Below are 12,697 nucleotides of genomic sequence, written 5' to 3' on the forward strand. Positions count from 1 at the left end.
CCCCCGTTCATGCTCTGTCTCTCTCTGTCCCAAAAATAAATAAAAAAACGTTGAAAAAAAAAAAAATTTAAAAAAAAAAACATCCCAGACCTGTCTTCTTTGGAAATTATAATCAACCAGAAAAAGGCGACTAGGAAGGAAGAAGGCAACTAGAGGCCAATTTTTCCTCTCCCTTTCGCCACTAAACAGGTTTGACCCACAGCCTTTAGCTAGATAGCACCTCCATACCACGATCTTTAAAAAAAAAATTTTTTTTTTAATATTTATTTATTTTTGAGAGAGAGAGAGAGAGAGAGAGAGAGAGAGAGAGCGAGCATGAGTGGGGGAGGGGCAGAGAGAGAAGGAGACATAGGATCCGAAGCAGGCTCCAGGCTCCAAGCTGTCAGCACAGAGCCCGACGTGGGGCTCGAACCCACACACCATAAGATCACGACCTGAACTGAAGTCGGATGCTTAACTGACTAAGCCACCCGGGCGCCCCACCGCCACCATTTTTTTAAAACAAAACAAAAGTTTCTCTCTCTCATCTAAGGGTCTGGAGGGGGTAGTCTCATCTGTCAGTGCCTCTGTACTCCACAGAGTCCTTCCGGGAACCAGGCACTTTCCACCTTGCGGCTCGGCTGTTCGCTAAGACACTGGCATCTGGGGGTTGACACCGACCGACAGCTTCCGGGTCTCTGGGCCTTTCGGCCAAGTTCGCAGTTTCGCAGCCTGAAGTGCCGTTTTTGCGACGTTAAAGGGGGTCCAAGCAAGTGCAAGTATACATCCCATGGAAGATAGCTCTGCACACAAAAAGGGGTGCCCTCTCCAGACAGACGCGGAGGCAGCAGCCCCGTGGAAGATGGGGTAGGGGAAAATGGATTTTGGGTGAAGGAAAACCTGCCCTTTCTTCTGGGCGGACAGAACCCTGGAGTGAGGACTTCACCGCAATGTCTGGATTCCAGCCGTTCTGGGGGCCGGGACGTCCATGAGCCAGGCACCCAGCGCGGTGCTGTTGTGGTGAAGCCTTCCCCCTGGCCCACAGCAGGTGCGGGTGCCTCTGGGGGTGTCCTCACGTGGATAGAAGACTGATACCGTCCTTCAAAGGAAGAAAACATTGACAAGAAGAACCATTTCCCTCTTCATTCAGTCTCCCCTTCCCTGCTCCTACTTTATTTTTTAAATTAACCTGGAATAGGGGCGCCTGGGTGGCTCAGTCAGTTGAAAGTCCGACTTCAGCTCAGGTCACAATCTCGCAGTTCGTGCCCCGCATCCAGGCTCACTGCTGTCCCTGCAGAACCCGCTACGGAGCCTCTGTCCCCCTCTCTCGCTGCCGCTGCCCTGCTTGTGCTCTCTCAAAAATAAATAAAATATTTGTAAAAAGAAATTATTTAACCTAGAATAAAGCCGACTTTTATCTGTTTTTGGTTTTGTGGCATTTATATTTGTGTAGCTGCCCACCGCCATCAGGGCAGGACAGTCCCCCCGTCCCGACAACCCCCCCCCCACACACACACCCTTTCCAGCTTCCCCTTGGGGAGTGGGACCCTCTCCCCACTCCCGGCCCCTGCCTGGCAACCACCGACGTGTTCCTGGAGGTTGTCTTTTTGAATTTTCCGGAGGGACTTCCCCGTTCTGCATTCCCACCGACAATGCATGAGAGTTTCAGGTACATCACGTCTCCACCCATGCGTGATATATCAATTTTTAAAATGTCAGCCAATATACTAGACGTCTAGAAGCATCTTGTTATGCTTTTAATTTACACTGCCCTAACGGCTAATGACACGGAACACCTTTTCATGTGCTTATTCACCATCTGTATGTCCTCTGAAGTGAAGTGTCTGTTCAAGCCTTTTGCACTATCCTCCTGGCACTAGCCCAGAGGCTCATCAGATCTTGTTTTCAAGAGTTTTTGTAGAGCTCGGTCTTCAGCCGCCATCGCCATTGGTCGAAGGGGCCAGAAGCTGTAACCTGCTAATGACTCACATCCAGCCCCGCCCAGAGGCTATGTAGGGAGCCCACAGTAAGTCCCCTCTTTCACACGAACTCAGGCGTGATCCAAAGCCCCTCCTCTCACCTGGGAAACTGCAAGGGTACATTAGGAGCGCTGTGCCTGGAACAGAGGACAAAGACCAAATGTATTTCTTATTACACCCTGGTACAGACTTTTGATGATGTCCCAACTTCCTTTGTCCTAGCTACGACTTTCACCCTCAGACCAGACTTTGTGTCACTTCTAAGGGAGGAAGAAATGCTGATTTTATAGGAAAGTCAAAAACAGCCATTCATTTGCTTCCTGGGAGAACAGATTGTATTTTGCCTGAGGAATATGACAAACTCCAATTTGCTTTCTTTCACTCACTACGGAGTTGGTAAGGGTTTGTAAAAAGATTCACAGGCAAATGAATGCTCTCCACTAGCTCCCAAGGCCAACTCGTGTTCACTCTGACAGCAAAACGGTCTGACTTAGCCTGCAAGATATTACTTATCCGTTTGAAGCCTGTTTTTTTAAAGGGTCAGAGAACTTGCCAGAACGCGCACACATATCATTTCTTCTCAAGTGGAGTGGGAATTCATCTTGCCTCGTTCTGTGATGGTTGGGTCTGGATACACTCCCTGCCTCCCAAATCTCTGGATTCTAGAACGGGCGAGGTGACTCAATCCCATACTAAGAGCAACGAAGAAGGTGGAAGGGGGGTCCCTGGTTGCACGGATCTGACCAGCGCCAGGAGTTGGAACGCCTTCTCCCCACTGGCCTCCCTCCTGGGACTGGAGACCTCACTGTCCTTCTGCCCCTCCGCTCCCAGGGTCTCTAGCCTTGCAGCTAGACCCTCAGCCGAGAATTTGACTTCCTCCCGCCCCGCTTTGCCGCCTGTTAACTGGCAACTTCGCTATCTGACCTGCCCATCTCGTGGAATGATTTCCAGACACAAATGAGCAAGCACAGAAAATATCTGGAAAGCTACTGCCCAAACTGGCTCCTCTAGGGAATGGAATGGGGTTAAGTGGAGACGGGGGGCGGGCATCAGGGTGTCTTTCGTGTTCAAACAACTCTGGTCTTGTTTCAAAATTTTTGAAAGTATGAATTCCTCTTGTGATAAAAAGAAAAGTTTGTGGATGTTCACAGTGATTAAATGCACTAACATAATAATGCATCTCTCCGTCTGGGGGTGTCCTTGAGATCAGACAGGATGGGGATCTGGGTTCCAGGGCAGGTGGCAGAAAGAGAGGGCGTGGCTCCACGGTGGCTGTGAGTCGGCCCCTCCCTCCTTCCTCTGAACCCCAGATACAAGACATATGTTCCTCCCTGGGTATCTGGCCAGACCAGGCTGCAGGCAAGAGCCGTGGTGCCAGAGAGCAGGATGCTGCAGGACAGAATGGAGTCAGCACAGAGCACATTAAAAGAAAATCAATCGCTGGGGCAGCAGCCCACCCGAATGGGGGGCCGGGGGCCGCCACTGTCCTCCTAAAGAGCCAGCTTGTGGAGCTGGGGTTCTGGGCATGCTGGTGGCTCAGCAGGCGGAGGCCGGCCTGGGCCAACTGTATTCGGTGGCCAAGGGCACAGCCAGGGCCTGGCACACCTTCACCGGACAGCGAGGAGGAATGGGGCCGTGTGCATTTGTGCTTGTTTATTTATGTTTGGAGCTCCTCGCCCGTGGGTGTGGGTGCTGACTTCCCCGTGTGCTTAGAACCCACCCAGGAGAAGCCCTCCCTGGCTCACAGCCCCTCCCAGGTCTGGGAAGGTGGCTGGGGGCGGGGGGCGGGGGGGGGGGCCATAATCCATGGGGAACCTAGGATATTCAGGGAAAAGGGACCACATAAGGAGACCGCCACTGTGGTGGGAGGGGAAAGAGAGGAAGGAATGGCCAGGAGCCCAAGTCGCTCCAGCTAGCTGCATAAACCAGGTCACTTTAACAGCTGAGCTCAAGTTACAGAGGCTCTCAGCCCCCTCTGCCTGGGACACAAGGGACCAATGGTTCTCTGCTTGAGGCTGTAGCTGCTCAGTGGCCAATGGTGGACTCAGGGTGGGGGTAAGGAACGACCTAGGCCCTGAGTCAGCCCTACCTCAGACCCCAGCCCCGCTCTTGTCCTGAACAAGCCCCACCTGTCAAGTTGGGAGAGACACCGACACATCTCCTCCAACGGACTGTGTCTTACTCAGAAGAAGAATCTCTTCTCTCCTCCACGAGCCCAAATAGAAGCCCAGACAGAAACCACCTCATACAGATAGCGGCCCGAGGACCTCCCTCATTCAGGGCCTGGCAGTCTTCTGTAAAAGGCCAGATGGCCACGTCTTCTACTTCGTGGCCAGGGTCTCCATCACAACCACTCAGCTCTGCCAGGGTAGGTTGAAAGCAGACCACAAATATGTCACCAAATGGGCGTGACTTGTGCTTCAATAAAACTTTATTCATAAAAACAGACGGCGGGCCAGATCTGGCCCGTGGAGTGTTTGCCATTTGTCGACCCCAGCTGTAATTCACCAGACCCTTACCAGGGCAGGTCTGAGCAGCCTTTAGGGTTAGCTGTCTTTCCTAAACTCTCTAAACCTGCAGTGGGGTAGCCAAGGTTCCTGGAGCCTGGCTGTCACCACTGAAAAGAACAGGAGGAATTTGGCGGAGGTGGGGGGGGGGCGCGCGGGGGCAAGCAGATGTTTGCTGATCGGACTTCCATCCCCATCCCCTGTAAATGACGTCACCTTTGCCCAATTTTTTAAAATTACATTTATGTATTTTTGAGAGAGGAGCGAGACAGAGTGTGAGCTGGGGAGGGGCAGAGAGAGAGAGAGGGAGACACAGAATCCGAAGCAGGCTCCAGGCTCTGAGCTGTCAGCACAGAGCCTGACGGGGGGCTCTGGGCTCAGATCCACAAACCATGAGATCATGACCTGAGCTGAAGTCAGACATTCAACCGACTGAGCCCCCCCACCCCGGGCGCCCCACCTTTGCCCAATTTTTAAGTTACACATGAACAGATATCTCCCCAGTGAGCATAGTTGTGGCTCCATAAATCACCGAGGTAGGTATGATGCAGAGAGGAACAAGGAGTGATGTGTTTCCAGGGGTATGTGAGTCTAGAGAACTTGCTGGAAGCCTAGGGAGGGGCGGCTGTGGGGGGAGGAGGGAAGGGGGAGGGAGCAGGGCCCAGGAGCCAGATATGTCCACCTCGCCCGGGGCTCAGGGTCAGGCTACAGTGGGAAAAACAGGGTTCCGGCTCAGAGCTGCTGCCACTTACTCACGAATGACCTTGGACAAGTGACTTAATCTCTCTAAACTTTAGTTTCCTTGTTTTATGAAATGGAGATAAAAATAGTACCTGGTTCCTGGAGCCCCTGAGGTTTAGCTCAGATAACACGCGGAAAGCACTGAACACAACACTTAACGTGTAAGGGCAGGGCCGGACCTGCCGCTTCGGCTGCTGGCGGACTCACTGGCACCTTCCACGGGTCAGGCCTGTGCTAGGAACCGCTAAGTGAAACCTTACTTAATACTCAAGACGACCCTTTGAGGAGGCTCCTATTACCCTGTTAGAGGAGAGGCAACTGAAACTCAGGGAGCAATGCCTTGCCCAAGGCGCACAGATTTAGCCACAGCCACAAGGAAAACGTGAAGGCACACAGCCAAGAAGACAAGGGTGGAAGTGGGCCAAGAAACTCGGGAATCTCCTCGGATTCTGTTGGGATAATCGCCGTTTTCACTTTCTAGAGGAAGGGGGGAGGGCTGTGGCCCCTGCGTCACCATCTCAGCTGGAGGCCTGTCTCTCCTGCACCTGGCCTCCTTGCCCAGCGGAACCAAGTGCCCTGGTGGGAAGGTTCTTTGGGGGTTGCTGGGTGAACATGCCATGTGGCCGTGTCCCGACTTAGCTGGTATCTCTCCAAAACTCACGTTCGCCTCAACCTCCGAACGTGATCTTATTTGGAAATAGGGTCTTTACAGATATAATTAAGGCCAGGATTGAGATGAGATCATACTGCATGGAATCGAATGACAGAGTCCTTATAAGGACTGAAAAAGGAGCCGTGGGGACTTCGGTGGGAGGCCACTTGAAGACAGAGGCAGAGATAGGAGTGATGCGTCGTCCTCAAGCCAAGAGTTGCCCGCAGCCAGCAGAGGCTGGGACAGGCATGGAACGGGTTCTCCCTCAGAAGAACTCAACCCTGCCGACACCTCGATCTTGGACTTCTGGCCTCCTGAGCTGGAAGAGAAGCAGTTTTTGTTCTTTGAAGCCCCCGAGTGCGTGGTGATCGGTTGCCGAAGTCTTGGGAAATTAACACGCCACAGGCGAACTTTTGCGGATGGTTCCCAGTCACACTGGTGCCACCCCGAGTCCCCAGGGATGCTAGTAGGACGGGACAAGGGGCAAGGAGAGGATACGGGAAGGGGGAAGCTGGTGGCCAGCGCTTGGTTTGGAAAGCCAGGGAGTGTGCTGGCTTTAAGGGGGAGTTTTAGAGGAGCGGCTTCCCGAGCCAGGGAGAGGGGCGAGGTCAGAGAATAAGCAGGAGAGGCGAGGCTGGCGGAGGGCAAGGCTCCATGTCCTCGGTGCCTGAGACAGCGCTGGTGACAAGGTCTTTGTTAAAGAGCTAGAGCCGAGGCAATGAGAGGACCCTCTGGTCAGCTCCCTGTACAACTTCCAGTGGCCCTCCCGCCCCCACGTCGAGGCCTGGGCCCGCCCAGCTGTCCACCGGACCATCCGAAACCGCCCCGCTGAAGCCATCCACCTGCTTGGTCAGAGCTGTGTCAGGATGTGGGAGGGAGGCCAGGCTGGATGCTGGCCACGTATAGGCCTCTATATCACAGCCCTGACCTTGGTGCCCAGGGCCTGGTCCACATTCCTGTTGCCCAGAGCAAACCAGCAGCCCCTGGGAGACCGGGGGAGGGGACGAAGGCCGCCTAGTGGCTTTTCAGTGGAGGGGCTTTTCCTGTCCCTGCACTCCAGTCAAAGCTGGGCCCTGTGTGCTGTCACAACCACAGCCCATCTAAACTGGGCAGCTCAGGAGCTGCCGCGCCCCCCCCTCCCCCGCTCCCTCGTATCTGGGCTGCTTTGCCATGCACTTGACGGTCAGAATATGGCAGAAGAGACGCTGAGCCAGACCTCACCCAGCCCTCGACAGGCCTGGCATTGCCACCAGCCCTTGGGATCACGAATTGCCACTTGAGAAGCCGGGGCCCTACGGCTGGCGAGAGAGGCCCCACAGGGGAGCCCTGCCGAGCTGCCCTCTGGGACTGTCAGCCGGGTGGGGCCTTCACACAACCACAGCCCCAGCTGCTGCCTGAGAGACTAGTAGAGACTTAGAGACGACCTCCACCACCAGCGGGGAACCGGCCAGTTGAACCCTGTTGACCCACAAAACCATGAGAGATAAAAATAAATTGTTTTAAGCCACTAAATTTAGAGGTGGCTCATTGACAGAGCCCTTAATGATAGGTGTACTCGGAAAGACTCGTCCCCTCATCCCCGTCCCCAGGCTTACTCGTGGGTGACCTTTGGCACTAGCACCCCCCCACTCCCAAGCCCGCAGTCCCTCCTCGATGATTTGACCCCACGGTCTCCGTGCTCCTCGGTGGTGCTGCTCTTGCTGGGATTGGGAGGAAAATTTTACATCAGAATCAACGAATATGGGGCACCTGGGTGGCTCAGTCGGTTGAGTGTCCAACTCGGGCTCAGGTCACGATCTCGTGGTCCGTGAGTTCGAGCCCTGCGTCGGGCTCTTGGGAGTATCTTAGCAAGCGGTCCGGCACGCTGAGCCTCGTTTCACCCATGAAAGTAGCAGGCAGGCCTTATTCCTCTTGTTCTAGAACACGAAGCTACATAAGATCACACACACATGAGTGACAGAGCCGGGGCTCTGCATCTGTAAAGGGAGAGCTGGTGTGAACCTAGGGGGGGCTTTTGGGACTGCCTCCAGGGACGAGCGCAGTGGATGTGACCCTCGGTGATGTTGGAAGCTGAATCACAAAACGAGAGCTCTCTGCCTCAGTCTCCACGAAGCAGTCAGACCTCCCCACGGCTGCCATGCTGTGAGGAAGCCAAAACCAGCCCACATAAGGAGGCCACACGGGGAGGCCTTGAGGCCACGGCGAGAAAGATGCCTGCTTGCCGCCCCCCACCCCGCTCCACCGGCTGCCTCAGCCCCACACTGTTCCAGCACCGTCGCTATTCAAGCCAGAACAGCGCAGCCAAGCCCTTCCCGAATTCCTGCCCCAAAGAAACCGAGACAGAAGAAAACGGTGGTTGCTGTTTGAAGTCACTAAATGTCGGGATTATTTGTCGGACAGAAATAGCACAGTTGGTTGGGGGGCTGGTCTCCCCTCTTTGTCCTAAAAAACCCTCAGAATATGACCCTATTTGGAATAAGGGCTTGTGGATATAATGAAGATAAGGATCTTGAGATGGGACCATCTTGGATTAAGGTGAGCCCTACATCCAATGGTGAGCGTCCTTATAAGAGACGGGAAAGAAGTCAGAGGCAGAGGCTCGAGTGATGTGGCCACAAAAGCCAAGGGACGCCGGAGCCACCAGAAGCTGGAAGGGTTAGGGAAGGATCGTCCCCCTTGAGGCTTCAGAGGGAGTGTGGCCCTGCTGACATGTTGATTTGGGACTTCCAGCCTCCTGAGCTGTGAGTGTTCATTCCTGTCATCTGTAGACATCTGCAGGGTTAGGCAGCCCTAGGGGACTGATGGGACCATAGATGCTGTGCAGAATGTGCTGCACATCGTTTTTGATGGCTCCTGAATCAGGTGCAGAACTGATGACAGAAGTGCTCCCTGGGGCGGGGGGAGGGGGACAAGAAGAACAGGAATTTTCTGATCAGGACTCCTCAGATGATGCACCGTGCCCACCCGTGGGCCCCAGCTCGGGGGAGGCTCAGAGCAGATGGCAGGAGGGTGGAGGCAGGAAGTGAAGGAGCCCCCGGCCATCAGGCATGCTGTCTCTCCACCCCAGCTCTTTACAGAAAGGTCTGCCTTTTTGTAGGACAGAGGCATCTGGATACTCAGCTGGTTAAGCGTCCGACTTCAGCTCAGCTCAGGTCATGATCTCACGATTCGTGAGTTCGAGCCCCGCCTCAGGGTCTGTGCTGACAGCTCAAAGTCTGGAGCCTGATTCAGACTCTGTGTTTCCCTCTCTCTCTCTGCCCCTCCCCTGCTTGTGCTCTGTCTCTCTGTCTCTTAAAGATAAATAAACATTGAAAAAATTGTAAATAAATAAACACTGAAAGGGAGAAAGAAAGAAAGAAAGAAAGAAAGAAAGAAAGAAAGAAAAGGCAGGCTCCCATAAGACAAACCGAAACAGGAATGTCTTGTGGGGGTCTCAAGTTTTTGATCCTAGAGTTCGGGTTACCTCCCTACAATCCTCAGATTTCAACTTTTTGGCAGTGTGTGCCCACAAAGCTTTCCCTCAAAATCTTGTGTGGCTTTGGGACTCAATCACCAGTTGGCATGCGATGCTTTACAAAGGCAGGGACACCGCAGCGGCCTCGGGTCTTGTAAAAGGGACTACAAACTTCAGGGCTGGCAAGGGTCAGGCAGGCAGCATCAGCGAGGGAAGGAGGCTGAGTGTGCAGGGCAAGAGGGACTGGTGGGGAGTGGGGCAAACCGAGTGCTCTTGCTGATGATCGCTGTGGAGGAACGTGGACCCTGAGCTGCCACATCTTCCAGTTTTCTTTTTTTTTCCTTCTAATATTTATGTATTTATTGAGAGACAGAGACAGAGCGTGAGTGGGGGGAAGGGCAGAGAGAGAGGGAGTCACAGATTCAGAAGCAGGCTCCAGGCTCCCAGCTGTCAGCACAGAGCCTGATGCAGGACTTGAACTCACAAACTGTGGAAAGCGTGACCTGAACCAAAGTCAGACACTTAACCGACTGAGCCACAGGGGCGCCCCTAAAATCTGATTTTTAAATTATAGTAATCAATTCAAATTTAAAGCATCCGGTGGCTAAAACAACATTTCTGTGGGTCAAACTGGGCGTGAGAGCTGCTGTTGTGACTTCTGCCTTTGTGACCATCCAGCTCAGCCGGGCACTGAGCTTAAATCCTATCTCTGCTCCTTCTCTCCTGGATGCCCTCCCACCCTGGTTCCTGGCTGGCGTGGAGTCCTTCCTCCCTTGTCTTTGTTCCCATGGCACCTCGTGCACTTCTGTAACTCCTATCAAGCTGTATCTCGGTGACTGGTTGGCATTATTCTTGCTGATTCAATTATAAATGCTTGGGGGCAGGGACCGTGATTCAGTTGCCTTTGTACCCCGTGCCTGGCACGCTGGGAATATCCAGTAAGGATTCACTGGAATGCACCTGGCAAATTCAGAGGCTGTGGTGGGAAGAGGAGGAGAGACTTGCTGGAGGTCACCTAGCTCACGGGAGGCAGAGCTGGGACTCGAAACCACTTCCTAGCTCCATTTTCCTGACACACATCGCCGGGTGCCTGGCTTGGCCAAGGAGCCAGTGGGTGCCAGGAACAAGGGGGCTGAATGGTGTTTCTTGGCCGGGTCCCAGGACTCCACCAAGAAACAACCGTTAGAGCAACAGTGGCTTCAGGAACAGGGAGGGAGACGTGGGCCGCAGAGATGTTTGGGGCAGTCAGGTGAAAAAGGTGTGGGACACAATCAGCCTCGGGGGCATGGCGTGTGCAAGAGAGAATCTGATAGAGACAAATACGGTGGCTAGAATCCAGAATCCGCTGGGAAGAATGAGGAAGTTCCAGTGAGAGACAGCAGCCTGGGCTTGGGAAAGTGGCCAGGACACCAGGACTTTCAAAGTGACATAAAGGCTGCCATCACGATGACAATGGCCTCCAGCAGGAGAGCCAGTCGAACTCAGCTCCCATTATCACCATTTCTGCTGCGATTGAAGACAATATGGACTGACGGTATGACACATGACACAGGGCATGTTGTGTGATGGATCGCACCCCCTCACCTGCCCGAAGAGGTGTTGATGTCCCAATTCCCATACCTGCGAATGTGACCTTCTTTGGAATTAGAGTCTTTGCAGATGTAATCGAGTTAAGATAAGGTCCTGCTGGAGTAGGGTGGGCCCTAAATCCAATGTGACTACTCTCCTTATAAGGAGGCCATGTAAAGACACACACTGGGAGGGCGCCTGGGTGGCTCAGTCAGTTAAGCATCCAACTTCGCTCAAGTCATGGTCTCACAGTTTGTGAGTTCGAGCCCCGCATCAGGCTCTCTGCCATCAGCACAGAGCCTGCTTCAGATCCTCTGTCCCCCTCTCTCCCTGCCCCTGCCCAGCCCACGCACATGCTCTCTCTCAAAGAAAGAAAGAAAGAAAAAAGACACACTGGGAGAGACCGTGTGACAACAAAACAGAGATTGGAGTGAGGAAACTCTAAGCCCAAGATTGCCGCCAGGAGCTGGAAGAGACAAAGAAAGATTCTTCCCTGGAGTCTTCAAAGGGAATGTGGCCCAGCGGATATCTTGATTCGGGACCCCTGGCCTCCCGACTGGTGAGAGGATATATTTCTCTTGTTTAAAGACACCCAGTCTGTGGTACAATAGCCTTAGCAAACTCCTACAGCATGCTTCCATCTATTCTCTGACTTGATTCTCCCGACCACCCTGTTAGCTGCTCTCTGTCACTATCTGTGATAGCCAACCTCCAAGATGGCTCCACTGGCCCCACCAACTTGGTATCTATTTCTTTGTGTATTTCTCTTCCACGCGGAAGAGGACAGACCTGTGTAACCAATAGGATACTGTGGAAACGACCGTGTGTGCCTTCCATGGCTAAGTTCAGTTTCTGCTTTGCCTTCTCTTAGAGTAACCGCCCTGGGCAAAGCCTACAACCGTGTCCTGAAGCCACTCAAACAGCCTGTGGAGAGAGGTCTACGTGGAGAGGAACTGAGACGTCCAGCCAACAACCAGCAATGTGTGAGGGCGCCATCATGGAAGTGGATCCTCCAGCCCGGTCCAGCCTCCTGATGAGTGCAGCCCCGGTCAACCCTTTGGTGGCAGCCTCATGAGAGACTCTGAGCGAGACACCGCCATCGGCTTCTTGATTCCTGCGTGGGAATTTGTTACACAGCACTGGATAGCCGATACATTTTTTCCTATCCCAACGGCGGCAGTATGCGTCGGAATTAAGAGGCCACGTTCTGGAGTCAACTATCGTTTACTAGCTCTTGGCCTTGAACAGACTACATCAGTCTCTCTGAGCTTCCTCATTTACAAGCAGGTGGCATCATTGTAATCTGTATTAGAGACTGTTGGAGGCTCAAAAGACTTAATACATAACTTATAACAGTCCCTGGCACATAGTAAACATTGTTGTTATCATATGGGTGAGAAGCAGCCCGAGACAGGTGGACAGATGTCTCCACCTGGTACCCAGAAGTTAGGTTGAGTCTGAACCCAGTCTCTTGACTCCTCGCACAGCGCTCATGGTTTAACTGGGTGACCGAATGTGTACCCTGGGTGAGTCTGTAAGCTCTCCAACCCCCTCCCCTGCAGCAGACCATTGCCGCCATGAAGCACTGTCCCCAGCTGGCCACACACATTGTGCTGGGGGTGGAGGACAAACAGTCAGGTCAGACTGTGGCTCTGGCATTGGCCCTGGGAGAACCCCTCAGTCCCTGCAGGAGGGGTGCTGGAAGGGCACGAGAGACCAGGTAGCGGCAGGCGGGCACCCCCTGAGGGGCCTTTTCTGGACCACTCTTCATTGCCAGAGCAGGTCCCAGGACAGCGAATGAGCCACTGCTTTCAGC

This window comes from Herpailurus yagouaroundi, unplaced genomic scaffold, assembly GCF_014898765.1.
Source record: "Herpailurus yagouaroundi ecotype Mexico unplaced genomic scaffold, PumYag 206, whole genome shotgun sequence".
Taxonomy (NCBI): domain Eukaryota; kingdom Metazoa; phylum Chordata; class Mammalia; order Carnivora; family Felidae; genus Herpailurus; species Herpailurus yagouaroundi.